The following is a 21,629-nucleotide window of genomic DNA, read 5'->3' as shown; positions in this document are numbered from 1 at the left end:
GTTACATCTTCAAAAAAAAATGTAAAAGTCCCATAAATTAAGCCTTGTGAATCTTCTTCAATGAAAGCATGCTTTAATTAAAACGTGTTTCGAAGCTTTTAAGACTAATTAATGCTCAAAAGGAAACTGAAATAATTTATTCATACGCACAGTAATTAAAAAGTGCTCTGCTAAACGAAAAATAACTTTGCTATGTAAACTTGTAATGCTAATAATAATTTATTAACCACTCAAATATATTTGAAATATTACTACAAAGAATGGATTCCCAAAACATTTTATCGTTCATTTAGAGACATCCAAAAGGATATTCTCCCTATTTTAACGTTTCACTGTGACAATAAAAGAGAATGAGAGTTCCTTTTAGATTTCGTCTACCGTACAATATGAGTTACTACCTCATCGCTAAACGACTTCTTAATCATCAACGACCATTTCATAATTTTATGAAGCAATAAAATCTGTTAGACTATCAAGATAACTACGCTATCCATCCAATCAACCACAGATTTAAAACACCCACTAGTTTTTTACGCACATTAGGTAACCCGAACTCTTTGAGTACTGAGTATCACTGGTGTGGGTGAACCCCTTGCCTCACAAACACTGCTTGTGGCTTCGGAGGGCACCAAGTATGCATATTACGTATGCCATGCAGCGTTGATATTATGCGTTATTAAAATATTGACAAAAATGGCAATAGAAGTGATTTAAAAGTCTCAAATTCGCCCAAAAAATATAGAGGTTTTATCAATTGAAACAATGGGTGGTACTCTATTTACTATTTCAGACTTTCATGAATTTCAGAAAAGTTTCTGAGGCATTGGTACACAACATTTATTTAGTTTCTGATTCATTTCTGGGCCCCCAATCCATCTTGGAGCAGGGAAGAAACGGTTAGGCACAACGAATTACTCCTTCTCCTCAAAAGGTTTGATATTTCGAGATGTGATTCGAAGAGAACAAGCGAGACTTAGACTTTTAGAAAGGTTCAGAACAAACGTGTTTAACGATGACGCTAAAGGAATTATAATGGCCCCACACTAATTATGTAGAACAGATCACAAAGATAAAATAACGGAGATAGATTCCAGCCCAGATAGATACAAATACTCATTCTTTCCCCGGAGAGTCATAAATCATAATAGTAAGAAACCGAAGTCATTTTAAAAATATTGAAAGCATTTAATTTACAAATCGGAACAAAATTAAGTATAGCATAGATATCAGGTATATTTCTAGGTGCATGTGTATGTTAGTTGGTAGTTTGTGTGTCTACATGTGTGTGGGTTGTAAAGGTTTTTGCATTAATGCATATAATTTTTTGTTTGTGTATAGTATAAAATTGTGGCTTTTGCATGCGGTATGTTTCTTAATTACGGGTGGTGCCCGGACACCCCCCCGCCACACGCCCTTGCGACGGCTAGCGGGGAATTAAGTAGAGTAAAGTAGTGGAGTAGAGATGTTTAGTCGACCTCTTTACAATATTAACGCGCAATCCAGATGCATTTCTTTTTTACTTCCTCCCAAAGGCCATCCATAGTTTGCAAATGTATGTGCGTCTAAGACAGAAAGGGAGACATGCATATATAGAAAACAAGTACACAGAAGAAGAAAGTTATTATTTTGGCGAAATTATTCCGTAACACGCACGCACATGAGCATCACTAACAGTCGCAGTGGCTGAGGTGGAAGGAGTAGGGATGGAAGGGAGTAGTTACAGGCATGGAGGCTGGTAATGGTTTCATGCCACGCCGTTATTTTTCTCGTTTTTCCACACTTCTAATCCCCTGCTTGCTTCCAGTGAGCCTCCCCCTCATCTGTTCACATACTCCTGAGGGGGGGATGAGGGGGGAGGGGTACCGGAGAAGCCAACTTTTCATGCACTCTCGTCCAAGGGGCGGGCATAAACAGGGGCGAGTAATGTGTTTGGACGCGCCCCAGTTGTAAAGATCCCTCATGACACTTTATAGAGACTATCTCTTTATTCCTCCCTTGAATGTTTGCGTATCACTGTCCTCAACATCGAATTGTTATGCATTTACGTACGTGCGCTTCTCTTTTAAAATTTGTCTCCTGGAAGGTCTCCAAATCCCATTAATGCGCTAGGAACAATGGGTGTATCGAAAGATACGAGCGACTGGATGGATATTCACCGGCGAAGTTAGAAAAAGAAAGATCCGAAGAATTACGCGTGAATCATAAAAAAATAAACAAGGGAAAATGAATTCGGGATAAGACTGTAAACATGCATAAACAACATTTATTTTGCTATAATTGCAAGCCATAAAACCTTTTTGTTTCATTTTATTTGTTTTGCAAATTTTTTTTCGCTAATGTGAACTTCGTATTTGCGCTATATGTTCCTGGAACACGCCTATACTGCCAGCAATAAATACATATCCCGCTAAAAAATGAATGAGACCACGTTGGGGATGTAACAATATATGCATGCGAATATATAAGGTTAGCATATCAACACTTCGAGATATCCTCTTTTCAGGCGATTGCTTTATGTCTGCTAGATTCATTGCGCTGTCGTATTTGGTCCCCTAATCCTCGTAGTGCCGCTGGTCCATGTTAATTTTCCCTTTCTTCAGTCAAAGCCATCGAGATTCCACAAGTTACTTCAATCAGTAAACTGCTATTTTTGGAGTGAAAGTTGAATTAGAGAGATTAGGTTATCGGGATATTGGAGCAATTAAGTTACGAGTCCATTGATTCACAAAGGGTATATGCAAGAGTCGTATAAAGGTACAGGAACATCGAGTTTTCTTGTAAAACCTAGGGAATTATTATTAGGACACCTAATTACATTGGAACAGTAGACCAATGGGAGAAAAGAACAGAGATGGAAACCGTGACGGAGATATTCACGTATTCATTCTTCCCAAGCATGATAGGCAATCATTGCACAATGGAACTTAAACACCCGAATGTACGGATTCACTTAAAAAAAACATTCAATGATTGAGTTAACTATGTGAGAGTACTTTTGTATATGAGGTACTATAAATTCAAATGTTAGCATGAACTTAGAGTTTTGCATGAATAGCTAGTGATCTACCACCCCTTCTGCACGCCCTTAAGGCGGTTAGTGGGGTGGCGTGCAGATGTAGATGGGTGCTTTATTCCAAAACCTAAATTATTTTTGCAAATTTAATCTGAATTTGATAGAATCCTCCAACCCAAAGTCTAAGGAATATTATGCGAGTTGAAATATTAGTCTTAGAGCAACTCAATGGGTTTTCTAATTACGAGTCTATAGAGAATCGTATAATGTTTATGACACAGGTCTTTTTCTACTTCCTTCTTCTACATCTACTTAATACCCTGCAATCCACCGCAAGAGCGTGAGGCGGGGAATGTTAGGACACCACCCGTAATAAGAAAAACAATCGCAAGCAAAAGTCACACATTTATACAATCCATAAACAAAAAACTGTAGGAATTAATGCAAAACTCAATACCCTTATATTCCACACACATGCAAACACTAAAACTACCACCTAGCATATACATACACCTATAAATATACCTGGTATCTTTGCAATGTTTAATTTTGTTCCGACTTGTAAATTCTATTTGACTAACTTCTGGAGAGACTTTTACTGTATCGACTCAAATATGGGACAAGGACTGACTGCTGGAGGAATGTATTTTCTATTAGGACATAAGAAAAGAGAGGAAATTGAGGATAAATAATGAATAAGGATAAATGATCTCTGTCTGTAAAAGGAAGAAAGTCTGTAAAAATGGGAGAAAGAACATGCTGATTCAGGAAACAGGACGGAGGTTACGAAACTCTAAATAATGAAGAATATTAAGGTGACAAATCATGGGAAAACCAAGCGAGGGCAGTACAGTGACAGGGCAAAAATTAAATGATTTTAAATGTAATTATTCATTATTTCAAAAACTACAGAATAGTTGCATTATTATACCTTCAATTGCTATTAAATTCTGTCAATGAACAAATTTAATCTTAACAGTTAATTAAATTTAAATCTTAAGGTGGATTAGCTATCCACCTACAAATCTCACACTTGAAAGAATAGTGTTAAAGAAATTCATGTCCGATCCCGTATTCCCGCAGAGAAAATTTACCTAATTTCCATATTCTATTCTTAGTCTAAGACTACCTGAATATTTGGAGTGAGAATCATATTAAAAGCAATGGAAAATTCTTGAGATGCTTTCTCGCTGAAAAATCTAAGAATCTATTAAGAGAACTTTTCCACCAAACCTTTGCACGACATCAGTGATTATTCGCGTTGTATTTTTCTGTAATTCCAAATATCTATTGCTTCCTATCTCCTATTTCTAATCCTGTTCTTATTTATTTCACAACTGAATAGTCACGATATCGCAAACAAATATTGCCCATATATGTATTTTTTTAAGTTTCTTACGTCATTCCTTGCTTTACCAACTAGCAACCTTTCCCTATGACCTTCCGCGTCTTGAGTTCTGCTCGGTGTCTGCCAGGTTTCTTCCATTACTGAAGATCCAAGCTTTCAAGGTGACAAAACTTCTACTCAACCAGTTTTATCTACCTTAGATTGAAGAGCATATGTATTTCTCTACAGTCCACTCATGTATTTCGATCTTTTTAATTCGTTTGTTAGTTATCTTCATTTAACCACCATGTCTTTGAAGTGAACATCTTATTCCTTATCTGGCTATATTGCTGCATTATTATCAAAACATCTGATTGCCTATCTGTTGATCATTCATCTGTGTTTTCTCAGGAGAACAAAGGACATATTTATTCAACCGCTTACCTTAATCTAGATTTTTTTATTACAAAGGAAGCATTTTATCAATTTTAAAAGTTCTTCATGGAGTGTGTATGATAGCAACGCACTTTGGTGGTTTTATATCAGTCTAAAACACGTGCACTTAAGTGTAGTATAAATTGTGTACAAGTTCATGTTCATGTGATCAAATCGATTCCCCAATTTGACAATGGCAATGGCAAAAGTTAATGGTCTTTCATACACCATTCTATGAGCACTCCAGGAGAGAGGGTCTTCTCTTGTGCCTCTGTATTCAAGCAAATTATTCGGAAAAATCTCATCTTTCATTTCGTTAAAGCAAATCATATTTTCCGATTCCCTCTTCTTCTGAGACTTCTCCCGGCAACAGAAGCCTTCCATTGGGATTTCCTTAGTCATTCTCTCGGAATTGATTCTTCAGCTGTCACTTAACAGATTAATTTTCCTCATAAAATACATTATATTTCCTCTGCATTACATATAAGTAGGTGCATCATAATCGCATTCTAGTGTTTTAATCCAACCCAACCCTAACAATCGCAATGCTACATATTTTTAAACCCACCACGCTCATGCATGATGGACCATTCAGATTAAATACCGTGAATATCTGTACACCAGATACGCGGAGATGTAAGTTGCAACGTTCAAGGTAGATCTGATCACAGTGAATTCGCTAAATGGCAAAACTACTAGCACTAGCTTCTGAACATAATTAAAGTTTAAATGTCACGTGCATACACCAGAGTTTTTAGAGGATTGCAACGGTGGGAAAATATTAACGGACAAAGCCAAAATTTACAGGATGCAAAATTATTAATTTGCATTCAAATTTGATAACACCCGGATTCTCTGTTGACTAATATTTTCCCAGGTTAATTGAGAAAAAGTGCAGGCCAAGATTTCTTCATAATCATGACAAAGTAATTAGAAAAACCAAAACGTCAGGCACTCCATTCATTCATTCACATTTTTATTTTTCTTGCACGTGGGGCATACGAAGACTCGTATTTGAGAAGGGTCTTTCAACATTTTTCATTACGTTTTTCGCGCGCAAGACATTTTTTCCGGGCCTTTTATTTATATACAACAAAATTGTACGAATAAGAAGTCCCAAATTCATTTATTTTCGAACCAACTCCTCCATCCAGATGCCCAAGTTTTCCTTTTGGTGAGAGTATACATATTTTAAAGGTGTCTCGATATGTTTGCCATCGCTCGGACACCAGGTTCAGGCGGAAGTCAGATATTATTATATCGAGAGTGGCCAATTGTATTCGAGGAATGGGCGATCGTTTTTAAAACAGCAGCACTAAGAAAGATAACTTTCGACAAAACAAAAAAATAGTTATTCCATTGGAAGGCGATCGGACACCCCCTGCCGTTAGAGATGGTTTGCGAACTGAGATATAAATGCACTCAAATTTCCAAAGCCTTGATGCTATTATTTCGAATCCAAAATAATTTTAAGAAATTAATCCTTAGTTCCCTTCAATGGCCGATGAAACATCAAATACCTGATTGTCAAGTTAACTTTAGCGGAGGTATTCTAATCTGTTGATTGATGCTTAAATTGAGATAATGAAACCAATCCCCCGGAATAAATTTTAGTCATCAACTAAAAAAAAGAAAGGGGGACTGATTGAGAGGTAGCGGTGTGTGTAAGACTGCGAAAGAGGCGGAAATAATGGGCAAGAGAGGAAGAGAAAGGGAGTACATGTAATTTTATATCGCCATGGAAGAGCCAATAAAACTTGGAGAGCTGAAGAAATGCAAGACAACCCAGAATTTATCCCGAAAGGAGCTATCTTAAACCGTCTGAAACCGACTCTAATCAATAAAATCTATACTAAAGATGATTTTTTTCGTTCATATTAGAGAAGATTTTTCCCTTTACTCCGGTGCTACCGTGAATCCGATTAAAGAATCAACAACCAACTTTTATATCCCTTCATTAATGAAACCTGATATTGCTACAAAGAAAGCTACTACGCGGAAACTGCATGCAAAACCTTCAATTTCACAAGTACCAATGACCTTAAGGTGCATGCGATAATAACGTCTGCCCCTTCAGCAATTACATTTTTATTGTAGCCAGGCGTAGATGGCTTGTAAAATTCAGCAAACATAGTCTCTTTAGCAAGAGTTTGGCCTAAGACGTCTTTCGTCGGAGAATTCAGATCAAGGTCCACATTTGTAACCTACAGTAAATATGGAAGCGGAAGTATGGAGAAGTGTTCTAGTGCTATGTCAACGCGAGTTAAACAGCGTGCTGTTATCGAATTTTTAACTGCTGAAAAAGTGACTCCTAGTCAAATTCATCGTCGTTTAAAGAATGTTTATGGTGACGATGCTGTGGACAGATCTTCTATAAATGGATGCGTAGTAAAATTTCGTGATTGCGAGCCGGAAAAAGCCATAATTGCTGATGAAGCACGCAGTGGACTTCTGATCACTGCCACAGACGATAAATATCGCAAACTCGTCGATGATTTTATTCAAAATGACCGGCAAATCACTCAAAAGCGTATCGCTTACCATATTGGAATATTTAAGGAAGGAGTTCGTCGTGTTAAAGGCAGCCTGACGCCAATAATCTTGCAACATGGCAATGCTCGTCCACACACCTCGCGCACAACTGGAGAGGCTCTGCGAAACCTGAAATTTGAACCGATTCCACACCATTCTTATCCCCCTGATATTTTTTCTCAACACAAGAGACACTTCAAGGGTTATTATTACAGCTCGGACGGAGAGGTGAACGCAGCTGTTAAGTCCTGGATTTGTGAAAAGTCAGAAGAGTTTTTCAGTGACGGAATAAAAAAAACTTGTTACAAATTGGGAGAAATATGTTAGCCCTAACCGTGACTATGTTGAAAAACAAATATATGATTTTGAAACTTGAGGATTTTACTTTAATGCAATTTTTGCCCGATCTTGCTATTTGTTTTTGTTCGCGCTCTACAAGCATGCGAGCATTACTTTTCACCCTACCCACGTATCCGGGTCGAATCAGTCTCATTTGGGGAAATATTCCAAGTTTATTCGTTTTTTTCAATTATAATGAATGCTTTATTTGCAATAAGTTATGACGCCAAATATGGCACTGAACTATCCATTTGACATAATAAGGTGACTGAGTAACTGTTTTCTCATGAACCGATTAGAAAACGACATTTACAAACAATTTCCATAGGGATAACCTTCTTAGAGAAACTAACACACGCTTTTATACACAGATAAGCAGTGTATCTTTTTTGGATGAGTCTTTCCTCAACGGCGTGCCCACCAACCCTGAGAAAAAAACACTGACAGGAAAGTGTTCGTGTATCTAACGCAAAATGAGTAGATTACCCTTCGGAAAGCCACAAGACGCATGTATTACATAGCGTGTTTGGTGCATGTGCTCATCCCTGTCAGAGATTAATTTCCCTCTAATCACCATATTGATTTAATGCCAACCTCTCCGTGCTAGGTTAGAGTGTGTTTTTTCATATTCAGGGTCGCTGGAGTGGGATAGAGACTTCCTGTAAACCTCGACGTAAGGCTCAAGATAAAACTAGTTTTGGGACGTTTAAGGATTGAAATTATGTTCCCTTGAGTTCTTCTCATTTATTGTAGGTTGGCCGTAGAGCCCTAATCTCATAGCCGTCATCAAGGTTTCCCCATTTCGGACGTAAATAAACTTTCTCTTTTGTTAACCAGTAAGTAATTGGCAGAGAAACCCGATAAATCCCAAGGATTATCATGCAAGGCACTATCTAAAATGTTGAAAACTAAACCGCTTCATAGATGAGAACAAATATGTACTCTCCAGCACCTTAAAGCATGTATTTTGGCTAAAAATTAATTAACCAATAAGACCGCGGCGGACTGGCGAGATTTTCTCCCTATACTGTTCTGAAATGTATTTATGAAGTGAAGAAGTTGGGTGAAAATGCTCGCGAGACATCGTCTTAAAATATTATTATCTTCATGAAATCGCTGTAGCTGGAGTCTTCAATCCCCCATTTCTACCAGTTAATCTAATTTGAAAATTAGCGATTCGATCTATTGTAGTGATTGGGTGTGAGTATTAATCTACAGCGGGTCCCCCCCAAGCTCCGCCAAGGTAGCCTGTTACAACTCACAATCGGGATGAAATGAATATGATTCCGGGAACGTGTCAAGGAGGGAGGAGATCGAGGTACATGGAGATCCTGCGAAATGACGGAGGCGTTATCGAACCGAAAGATAAGAGAACGAATCGCCTTTCCCGAAGTGTTAGTCCGATGGTTTGAATTTGCTTAGCCATTGTGAAAAATGCGAAAAAATACCGTTTGGGAGGATGGGAGGAAGAGACGCCCACTTGTTTCCAATGAAATATGAGACGTTTTAATGAAATGTGAGCAGACAGGGAGATGTGGAGAGAAAGATCGCAAAAATTGTTATGTTCCCCGCACCGAGGGCTCCTGCAGTTATGCGGTGCCCACCTATAACGTGTGGAGGGCCGGCGATATTTTATGACCGATGGTGCCATAAATCGACGGACTCCAACCCGGCGCATAAGTTCCGCGAGGTATCTTAGGAGCGTGGGTGAGAGCTTTGTGCCCAGTATGTGAGTTTGCTCATGAGCCGAGAAATGTTGTGGGTGTTGAGCATTTTTTTTTGTTGAAGACGGGCATATCTTTTGTGCTCCACAAAATGCATTATGGATTCGGTTTGTCCGCTCGGCTGTCAGAAAGTAACGCGTGATAGAGCACACCACGTATATTGCTCAGGAACCAGACGGGATAAAACTGATATTTTTGGCATGCAAGTTGAAAATCGGACTTTGTACATTGACATTTGTCTTCGTAGAACAACTTGCATCTTGATAATTCATTTCAGGTCATTAATTATTCTTTGATAGATCACAAACGCAGTTGGTTAAGATAAATGTGTTGCATACAATATTTTATCAATCCAAAGATCAGGAAATCATCCAAAGTAATTAGATATTTGAAAATTACAATAATTAGAGGAGAAAATAAATTTATCGAATGTTGGATTTGTTCCCGGTCAGATAAGATTTCACTAAGATGCGAATATATCATTTTTAAAATATTTAGATACTTGAGGCGTCGTTGTGGAAAGGAAATTGACTATTGTGTCTAGCATTTATGAGAGAGGAATTCGGACAAAATATTTCGTCGGATCAGCTCATATTCCAAAAAAGGGAAATTCAGCCATAAGTTTGATTTCGCACGCAGCTGAAGTACTTCTCATGATCAACAACAAGAGGATGGAGATTAGGGCAAATGATTACATAGGGGATGATCAGTTTAGGCTCAGATTGGGAGAGCACGCGAGATGACAGCAGGAATGAGGCCTCTAATAGAGAGGAACATGGAATACAAACAGAGCGTATTTGTTTGTTTTGTGGATTTTGAGAAGGCGTTCGTCAGTGTATTCTGTAGAATTAATGAATGTCTAAAAGAAAACAGAAGTGGATTGAAGGGATAGGTGTCTTATCCGCAACCTGTACACTGTCCCAGATTTATCAACTTTACGGCTAAATATATACATATTTCCGTAAATTCGTGTCGTACTATACTACAAAAGTTATTGTTTTTGAATGAATGTACATAAATACATAATCTAGGTGGATTTAAATTCAGCCAAAGGAGTTACCACCATTTAAGAAAAGAACTTATGTTTCTTATCAGTCTCGTACTGTTTAAACTAAAAAATTAAACTATAAGCCCGCCGCAGAACATGCTTGGATGACTAATGCTGGAATTCCATCTCAATTTAGTTTCTGAGATTTAATAAAATCGTCCCACCACTCGTTTTCACCGTGGATTTTCCACGCTTAATTGAAATAAATAGACCAAAACATGTGCTGTAGATTGAATAAGAAATCAGCCGTAGGAATCACTTCCACTTCGCCCCCGCGAGCAGTGATGCAAACGTCTGACTGGATGAAACAAAGCGGTCGCCTTTTAGTCCAAAACTCGCGGGCCCAACCACCGTCTGGTGCATGGGTGTTCCGTGTCGTGACGTGTTCTCCTATAACTTCCTTCCTTCCGCTTCAATTCCTATAACTCCTTCCTATTTTTCCATCTTCACCTCAGTTTATCTCATTTCTTTCATACTTCTCCGTGCCCTCATGTCAAAATCCTCAAATATACGCTCATCTTCTTTCCTCAAGGACTAACCTTCGCAACCACCCAGAGATACGCTTTATATAAACATATTTGCAAACATTTTCTTTTGGCCAATACTTCAAGTCCCAGGCATCAATTCCTTCTCCGTTTCAAAAAGCATCTTTAGTCAATTTAATTCTTCTCCCGCACTCCTTTACACTCTAACCACTTTCATCTACCTCATTGAATAATACATTAAGTGTTTTATCTTCGCCAATAAAAACTGCTTGGATTCAAGTTTAACTTATCCTCAGTATTTATGGCGAATTTTATGACTTTCAATTATAATTGGCTAGCTGTTATCATCCCATGCATCTCGCACTGATATTGAATTTTGTTTCATAAGTTCGTATTCCACCAACATCGTATGTTGCAAATCTGTTTCCCCAGCCATACGTTCGCATTGTTTATAAGTACCTCCAGAAACCCTCTCTCTTTCTTTACACTTCTTGAGGTTTCTTAACCGTCTATAAAGGTGAAGATAATTTTTTCTCCAAAATATCCACATTCATTTTTTTGCAAAACATTTTAATAATATAATATATTATAAGAAAACATTGGCTTCCATCCCTCTCAAAATCCTGTCCTAAATACAATCCTGTCTACGCCAACCTGATTAAAAATCAAACTTAAGCAACTCGTAACGTAACTTTTACTAAAGAATGCTAATCAAATTCATAATTATACCTTATTCTTTACCCCCTGTCCTAATATTACTATTCTTTTGAGTAAATCGTTTTTTGCAAAACATTTTAATAATATAATATATCATAAGAAAACATTGGCTTCCATCCCTCTCAAAACCCTGTCCTAAATACATTCCTGACTATGCCAACCTGATTAAAAACCAACCTTTAGTAACTCGTAACGTAACTTTTACTAATGAACACTAATCAAATTCATAATTATACCTCATTCTTTACCCCCTGTCCTAATATTACTATTCTTTTGAGCAAATCATTCGGTATATTTCATACTGATCATGCAGGCCACTATGAGGAGGACAAGGTGGTGTAATACGTTCAGAAATTACTCAAAATCATTTCTTGACTGTATGCCTATAGTTATATAATCCGCATTTCCAAGTGAATTAGTCGTATATCTTTTCCTATTCTCATTTCAAAACCTTAAGGGCGATACCAACACTAGGTCCGATTCCGTGATCGCACACGCTCCGGGCCTCGCCCGAAACCAAAACGAAACGCGCGCCCAAACCGTAGCGTAAACACGACGATCAAAACTAAAAAATAAAAATCCGAGGGGAAGGGAAAGGAGGGGCTGAGTTCTCACGCATCCACAGACACCGGTGGCGGGATGACGCGACCACCACGCATGTGCAGACGCGGGCGACACGCGGGGGGAGAACGTCCTCCTGTCTCTCGGGCACGCGGTTCCCGAAAACCCCGCCCACGTGGCGGCACCGCCACCGTCGCTTCTGCCGATAGAGGGAGACACCATTCGCGAAAACGGCCGCCTTCGGGGAGCGAAGCGCGGGCGGCGATTTTTGAGAGGGAGGGGGCGGAGCCGTCGTGGTATGGGGAAGGAGTTTTTCGGCGGGGTCGCAGGAAGAGGGGAGGGGGGATGTCTCTGGAATGGGAAGGGTGGTTGCTCCCTGCCTACGGGGGCGGAGGAGCGAGGAAGGAAGGAGATGAATGGTGTGGGGGGGGGTAGGATGGGGGAGCGGGGGTAAGGTTCCTCTCCGAGGAGGGAGGAGGCGGAAGCTAACAAAAGGGGAGTGGGATAAATAAGGGCGTGCGCAAGGGGAATGGGGAGGGAGAGAGAGAGAGAGGTAGGAAAAGATTAAATGAGGAGGGATGCGGAGTAGGGTGATTGCGCGAGTGTACGGAGGGTTTGCCGGCCGTGGAGGGGGTAGGTAGGGGGTGCTCTCTTCCCGCGGGGGAGAGGGGGGAAGGGGAAAAGGAGGACGTGGAGAGCCGACACCACTTCCTTTCAGAATTCAGTCTCATCGCGAGAACCGATCGACGCGGAGCTCGCGCGCGTTGTTTGCTGGTGTGACCGTTGTCCCAGCGAGTAGAGGTCGGTCGGTGTTCGTGAGGCATCCATTCCTCCTCCTCCTCTTTTTACAAGGTTCATCAGTCGACTAAGGCGCCTCTTGGAGAGAGATTTCGACAAGCGGTCCTTGTATTCCTCCACATACGAACCCCCTCCCCCACCCGGCGAAACACCCTAAAGACGGTGCCCACCTTGCTAAAGGGGTCTTCCTCCTCGAGCGAGAGGTTTTGAGACCGCCTCCCTCGTTTCTCCGGCCTCTGTTCCGATAGGGGGATCCACCGGCGTCAACGAACGTCTTCAAACAGACTCCGCGGGGGGGATTTCATCTACTCCGCTGCAGAGAAGGGTCGACGCCTGCGACAAGGGGCGGCTGTCTCGTCCCCGCCGGCCGGCGAGCGCCTGTCTTCCCGCGCACGACTCCAGCGGCGGTCGGCGATTATTCCACCTTCGTGCGAGGCGGTGTTTCCGTTGAAAAAAATAACAAACAGCCCCACCGTAACCAGGTGGAAAACGGAATTCATCCTCTAAAGAATAAAAAAGAATCAACTCCTGACATTGCCTTTGTCACCAAGTTTCGTTCGAAGGATTTTCGTCGGGAAAACTCAATAGGGAGACGCTTTGTGCATCACTAGTTTCCAAGACTGAGTTTCATTTCGAAATAAAATCTTGTACTTCCCCCCTGGATTGCTTACAAAACATATTCTCTCGTGTTTCGCTAAATGCTAAGGGACAATATATCATCCGCACTTCACGGGATAGCAGAAGATAGCGAGTGAATCGTGTGACGTGTTGTTGTGAAGTCCAAAAAAAGGAAAGGTGTCGCAAAAAAATAGTTTTCACATCAGTGGTATCATCATTCCCCCTAGAAGTCTCACGCACTCCTCTCAGCAGTGACCTTCGCCAAATCTTTACTGTGTGCCCCAAACGAGGCGACTTAGGATCTTCTACTTTTAATCCGAGCGGGAATTCATTTACACATATTTACGCGTACGACTATTATTTTAAGTTTTCCCGATAAAGTTTTTTTTTCTTTCCTTCCGTTTCCTCTGGTCGGATCCTCCCCCGGTGCTGTGGTTTGTGAGTGTGTGATTGCCTCCGTGTCGTGTCGTGTGCTCGTCGTTCACGGATAAACACGCGCGCACCGTGAAACCGGGGCGGCCGGCACTCCTCCTTCCTGGCAGAGCGGGGAGTTCCCGCCGCGGGTGCGCCGTGGTCCTCGGATGTTGTTGCCCTCATCTCCCCACGTGGACGACCGGGAGCGTCGAATGTCTTCTTCGACGGTAGTTCGGGGGAGCGTTTAACGTTTCGCCGGGAACGCCGTCCGCCGTCGCCGGGGACCAAATCGCCTCCCCGCTCCGGCAGTGAGGACGTCAGTACGAGGGGAGAGAGGATCGAAACCACCGCTGGACCGCAGGCGCCGCTGACGCTCACTTACCCCCGGACGCCCTGAGTCGTCCCCCGTGAGAGAGCCCCGGACCTTCTTCCACCGACGGATCCTCCGAGACATTCCGCACTCCCCCTTCGGAGAAAGGTGAGTCCGTATTCATGTGTATTATATCACTTTTGAGGCGACACCGAATTATTAACTCATCATTTCGAGCTAGCCGATGACACTAGGGGAAAGCATGCTCCTTCCTGCGTGCCGACGGGAGCTAAAATATTAGTTATACCCATTGTAACACATATAAAAATCTCGCAGGTATAAGTTTATAAATTTTCGTCAAAGGAAAACTCAATGAGACGTCACTCGGGAGTTCAATCAACACTCCACAGCAAGAAATGCCTCATTCTCATCCCTGGAATAGTATTTCTAGAGCTGACATCACGCTATGAAACCAAACCAGTCAGCGAAACCAGGAGCAGTTTGGTAGGTAATGTTAATTAGAGTTCAATCTGGATATTAAATTCTATGACCTGCGAAATTGGCTTGAAGGCTCAGTTCCTTTCCCTGCACCCGGCTTCCGAGACGGGCTCAAGTACATGCCAAATCACCCAGTTTTAGCTGACCTCTCGCGGATTTGATTCCGGCACCAATCCTTCGTTCAGTAACAGAATGCCCTGTCCACTGGGATACCACGCCGGGATAATTACGCCAAGGAAGAGTTTCAAATGCTTCCGTTCCAATCGGAAAAAAACTAAATTCTCGCCGTGTGATGAGTTACGCGATCAAGAGCACGGATTAAAATAACACGATAACGGTTATCCAGAACGTGAGAAGTGATGTGGAATTCAACACTTGAAGGCGTGGGAGGGAATAAATCTCTCCGCGGGAGTGACAAAGACTCACGGAGACGATGGCGAGGCACGTGCAAAAGTGAATTTTGCAAGAGCGGGATCGGAATTAGGCTTCGCTGCACCGCATAGATCGCTTGACCCGCGCAAACCCCGGATTAACCCGACTCCCCCCCCCCCCCCCAAACCCGCCACTCGAACGGCGCGAATTACGGTCTCGCTCATCTCCGTGACAAAGTGTTGCGTCAAAAAGTTTTTTGAAAGCGCTCTAGCGAATCCTTCCCAAACCCCCCCTCCTCCCCCCACACACAGCAACCGGTCCAATTCGGAGCGTCTTGCGCTTCCAAGTCTTCTAATCCCTGGGAATCGATCAAATGTTTTTCAAGTGGACATTTTTTTTCGGGAGAATTTCCGTCGTCCGCATCCGTTCATTTTCCTTTTTCCTGCGGTGAATACTGCGGGCTGGGATGATTCCTTCCTTCTTCATGGATACCATGTGCGGACAGATCGTACCGGCGCGAAATGAGTGACTCGGACACGACATGCTCTGAAATGTAATACAATGGGATGAATTGCCAAAGCAGAGATTGCTCTCGGATCAATTTCGAAGCGACGCCTTATCAGATGTTTGGTTGCATGCAAATTAAATGGCTTTAATGCACTCATGCGCGGAGAATATCCCCGAAGAGATCTGCTCGCTGGACCGGATTCCAGCACTGCATCACCCAATTGCCAGTCAGGTATGCAAACTAGTTGCTTCTCCCATTCAAATTCGCAGCTAATGCGTGAGTAGGAAAGATAATGCGTCATTTGGTGGTACGGCTTGATTATAGAACATGACAACCACGGGTCTGTGTACACATCCTGATTTCTATTAACATTTTTGCGTCCTCTTTCGAACTCATAAACACCAATTATTGGGCAAACACAAAAGAATACGTGCACTTCGACCATTTACATTGAAGGAATAACACTTACGATGATGTGTATCTGTTAAAACATAAAAGTAATTGTTTATTTCTCAATGGCCGTTTTAACGAAGTATTATTTTGTACATCTGAATATTCTAAAATCTATGGTTTGGGAGTTTTTTTCGAGAAAAAATTTGGAAGGGGCCAAATTGGCTTCATGGCAGCTGTGAAAACTTGTTTGAGCCAATTTATTTGTGTTATCCATGTGTTATTGTCCGCGAGCTTTGCTTTGAACCAGCGACCACGCAGCAGCAAAACTTTTGATAATCGTGAAAACATTCACTACGACGGAAGGAAACTCTGCTCAACTTCCCATTCGTACGTATACATATCGCGAAGTAGCCTGGATGGAGAGAGAGCCTGAGCGAGGAGCGTGGTTTCCCATTTTTCGTTTACCGAAGAAATTCCAACGGAATAGCACGCGGAAGAACGCGTAAAATCAAACATTAGACGTGCGGGGGAATGACGTCAGTCGCACTTCGCGAAAGGATTGGGGAAAGGAAATATCATCGAATCTTCTTCTTCCTTATCCAAAATCAATTTCGAACGCACACACACATACTATAAGATCCGAACAGATTTTGTTTTCTTTCTTTTCTTATTTTATTTTCCAAATTTTATCACCCAGCTCGGCGCACGCATTAACGGAGGCCAACACGTGATTTGATTATATTTTTATACGAGCGCATCGATTCCACGCGGAAACTTGGCACCCAAATTAGTCTCCTTTTCTAAAGTGACGAAGCAGTGGGGAGGAGTGGGAGAGGGGGAGACGAAACTGTGCAGATTTTTTCACCGCCAAATGAAGCGCGAGAGTGGCTGATGCAATCGAAGATTGCAGAAAATTGGAGGCAAGAAGAAAATTGGAGGCAAGAAGCGGGATCAGGAGGGAAGATTCCTCCGGAAAACGCCAGTTTCCACGGCGGATCTCGACATTTCCTGCCCTCCCTCTCCACGTTTTGCTCGTGCCTAAAGACCGACGAGTCCGAAATTGGATGGATGGACATTGGAAACCTAAGTGCAAAAACCCCTCTTCGTTTTTCGCCAAAGGGAGAGAGAGAGAGAGAAAAGGGAATACTTTCACCTGCCAGTCAGACTGACTGCTGATGAGTTGTCGTGTGTAGCGGAAATAAAAACTCCCCAAGTGGACGACTTCTAAAATGACCAGTCCGCATTTCGGCAGATGGACGGGATTGATAACTTTTAATTCGCCAAAGGGAATGGAAATTATACGCCACCTGCTACAGTTCTCACTCAGTTAAAACAATTATTTGGCCGCACGTAAGTCAAGCGAGAGGAATTTTCCAATTAGAGATAGACCGTTTGGGAGACCTTTTCGAAAAGATTTTCGACGTCCAATTGTAACATTGAAATGAGAAATCTGGGAGCAGCAGGAACTATTTATGGGTGTTGGAAATGGCATAAAGACGTCGCGACTTTTCGCTTTCCTATCCCTGGAAACTTCTCCAGAAGCGATTGACGTTAGATGACTTTTAGAATTAAACTAACGCCAGAAATCTACGGTAATGCATATTAATAAGGTTATTCCATCGCTCTTCTCAAATTCCCCTTGTCATTCTCTGAGTTAGATGTTTGATTGCGGACGAAAGGAAAAGTTAGAATCATAATAGGATATCCTAGTGCAAAAATCTCTTAAAAACTTGAAATGCAACTTTCCCTGAGATGAACCTGAAAATTCCAATTTCGTCGGCGTTTTGTTCCAATGATGCCTCCATTAATCTTAGTATAAAACACACGACGATCACTAACACATATCTTGAAACAAATACTTCCCCAATAATTATTCTAGAATTAAACATACAAATGTACCAGATTTCCATTCCTAAATCCCAGATCCCTCTTTCAGTAACGTAAAAGAATGTGAGTTTCACGCGTGGAACAGACGCTGATGAAAGGAATCGGTGGCCTTCGATGTGTTTGTATTTTATGACCTCCAACCGATTAACCAGCGCCGTTCTTAATGCCCACTTAGTGAGTGCTTTTTCCATTCGAAACCGCATAAGAAACGTTTGTAAAACATTATCCGATGGAACTGGTGGGAGGGCCTTCGTAAATTCATTTGAAGACTGCCCTGGAATACGCATCACAACACTTCTCTCGCGACATCTGCTTTTAATGAGGGGGGAGTGAGAGAGAGAAAGAGAATGGCCACGACACCATTCTTGGAGAGTGGCACTCGTGCCCGAGGATGCATTCCTTACTATGAGAACACTTGGCTGTGACACATTAGCGTCCCACGAGCGAAGTCCCTTCAAAGTCGCCGACTTCTAAAACGCGGCCCAAGAGTCGCACCATTCGAGATTCGGCCGTTGAGCCGTAAAATTGGCGGCATTAGCATCAACTTTCAATCTGTTCTCATCAGACAAAGGCGACGGTTGAAATTATTCCGATTATTCCTTGATTTATAGTTCTTGCTGCGATTGTTATTTTCCTTAAATCATGTTTTTGGGATATTCTTTTGCCTTTCGAATAGCGTAGTGATTTTTACGATCTAACCTTTCATTCTGCCGATTAAGACCTTCGTTAGTAGCTGAGAGCAGGGTTTCGTTCAATTTCCAACCCTTGAATGTATTTTGCTGAGACGGTCGTGGACTATTGTTGAACATATTAATTTTTTTTTTCAAATTTTAAATATGGTCAGTAATAGTGAACGGCCATCTCGGCGACAGATATATTGAAATTTTCAGTCAACTACTGAAAACATCCTCAGTTTTCGGAACGAAATTTCGAGCCATGAAAAATACACGGCATGATATCCCGGAAAAATTATTTTAGATTCCAAGTTTATCCCCTGCAATGCCGCCATCTGACGTAAATGGAACCAAGAGACCGCTGTATCGTAAGAGGCTTCTGAATTGTACGCATCATTGACCATGAATGGAACTTCGTAAGGGAATTCAGTGCGTATATTCAGCCATAGTACAAAGAATTGTTTTAAAAACGTTTAAAAAAAGTTTTTGAATGGGCCCACAGACTATTGCTAAATGCCTGACCTAATACGACGCAGTCTGACGCCGTTGAATAAAATAAACCCTTTTCAATTGGACATACTACCTCCCTTCATTCCGTCCAACTTGCCCATCCTTTTGCCACCCCTTCCTCGCTTGCCTAACTTCCTGTCCTCTTATCTTTTGTCTCAATATCCCATTGCCAATCAAAATGCTCAGCATCCACCTTTGGATTTCTCCCAAAAATCCTCTCTTTCCCCACAATTCTTCTTCGTTGGTTTTTCTTCCCGTCCATTTTCCCTTTCCTGTCTTTCTCCACATCTCAAAAGCCTCCAATTTACGTAAATAGTCTTACTTCAACAACCAGGTTTCCGCGCCACATAAAAGGACGCCTCATATCAAAGTTTTTACAATTCTTTTGCTAACACCCTAACTCAACTTTGCAAAAGCTTCTTTGCCTCATTCAATTCTTCTTACGTCCCTAATACGTTGACCGTATTCGTCAAAACCATTTCCTATTCATGTAAACCTCGGACATTATAGTTTAAAATAATATTTATCACTAACTTAATTCGCAATTATACATTAAATTCAGTATTTGAACCGCAATTGGCAAAGGTGAAAAAAGGGACCTGTTCTTTCTCAATTTAGACCTTATTGAAGGCAAATTATTGTTGCAGGTAATGCCACAAAAACTTTGGCAGATTTTATGCAAAGATTGGGTGAATATCATTGCGTTGGGTCTGACTCCGGCGATGTAATTTCGGTAATTTGAGACACTCAGTCACAAAACTTCTCCACTCTTCCATGTGAATTACGGTCAGGTTTAATGAACGACGGAGCTGGATTGAAATTCAGGTAACACGTTAGCATGATAGCATATGTAGTCCCTCCTATACGTTGAATGACATTCATCTAATGAGTAATTAGTGAGAGAAGTAGAGCGGATGAGCGAATTCTCTGTTCACCAAGTAGCGAAGGATGTCATCGGTACACGAGAAGTAACCGCGCCGTTGCAGAGCAAACATAATTTCTCGCTCAACTCTCTTATGATTACGCACTCGGATGCATGCGATTGCGTAATTATCTCTTCCTCGATTTTCTCCTAATTGGCGTGGAGATCAAACGCGTTCTTAGACATTTGCATTCATTCGTATTTGTCAACTCCCTCGGCACCATGGGGAAAGCCTTTCGTTTCTCCATTGTTATTCACCGACCAACATCCTAAAAATCTTCCCGAGAATTTCATGGATATCAAAGGAATAATATCTCTATTTCCATATAAATCAATGGAACCGTTTCACCTGTCAAGGAAACCAATAGAAAATCGGAGATAATTTACAAGTAGTGCATTCAATTACCAAGATCTAATTTTTTTTACAACAAAGCACCCATTTTTTTGAAAGCTTGAAAATTCTGTAAAATATCATAAAAATCTCACTCTAGGTACACAGTTGCTTTACAAAGTCGACGCCACGATTCATGGCTGCTGAGAACGTTTCCAAATGGTTTCATTTTGCCCACTGGGAAAACCGACTGGTCCGTGGTCGAGGCTTTATGTCTTGGGTTTGTTGTCACGCGATGTTCTGATGAACTTTTTTGAAATGTGAAACGCATGAACGCCCATTTTTGCATCCATAATACCATCACCGCATGTCACTCAATTTTCGATGATCTGCAATGGATGTTAAACCACGCAAGTGGGGAATATAGTTATTTGCACGCTCTCCTTGTACACTAAACGACGCCATGTTAAGTATTGAAAATATTTCGCATTATAGTGGTAGCAATTAAAACCCCCTGTATTTTACGATGAATCAATTGAAATGTATTTGTAAAGAGTGACTGCTTATGTTAAGCTAAACAGCGTCCTGCTGTTTACTCCCAGTCCCAGGGAAAAAAGTTGGGCGACCTCAGAACTTGAACGCCCCTCGTGCAAGAAAAATATGGGTAAAATTTGTTTGGGTAGGTGACAAGAGTAGAAATCTACGATTGATTACGTCGGTAAGTTTGTGTTTTTCTGGTTCATTTAAAACTGATAATTGAGAAGTCGTTGCAAATCCCTGCATTACGACAGTGAAAATGGTGCAAACGGCCCCCAAATTACAGACTGCCCGAACGATAGAAAAACACATGTAGCATGAACATTTATCGGCAAATATTATATAGTATGCGAAGGAAATCGGGAAAAAGAAACTTTTAGATTGAATTCCCTAAAAATAGGAAGATTTCTTAGGGTCCAATGATCTTGATTCTAATCCCAAGAAGAGAACTTTCCGATATAAATGCTAAATACGAGACTGAAAATTCCATGGTGGAAGAGATGAACTGGACAATTGACGACCTCAAACGAATAAAATGCATCGAATTTCGGGTTTATGCAATGACTCGTTTAAAGTAAAATTGAATGCAACAAAAAAATTCAAATGACATGGAATCGATCTATCGACCTTTGGTACTACCAGCTGATTCATCGATCCTTACTCGGGTGTCAATGGA

General features: G+C 41.4%; 1 long non-coding RNA gene across 1 annotated transcript in view; it reads left to right on the top strand.

Annotated features, from left to right (window-relative positions):
- The first annotated feature begins 12,975 nt into the window (after positions 1–12,975).
- LOC139697815 (uncharacterized) overlaps positions 12,976–21,629 on the top strand; it is a 984,864-nt gene continuing 976,210 nt past the window's right edge. The window contains exon 1 of the long non-coding RNA XR_011702819.1: positions 12,976–14,489. This is a non-coding gene — a long non-coding RNA (uncharacterized lncRNA). The remainder of the gene's footprint in view (positions 14,490–21,629) is intronic.

Source organism: Hetaerina americana, unplaced genomic scaffold (assembly GCF_022747635.1).
Source record: "Hetaerina americana unplaced genomic scaffold, ioHetAmer1.1.p SCAF_8, whole genome shotgun sequence".
Classification (NCBI taxonomy): domain Eukaryota; kingdom Metazoa; phylum Arthropoda; class Insecta; order Odonata; family Calopterygidae; genus Hetaerina; species Hetaerina americana.
Note: the sequence above shows the minus strand (reverse complement) of the source record. Positions and strands in the feature narration are given on the sequence as shown.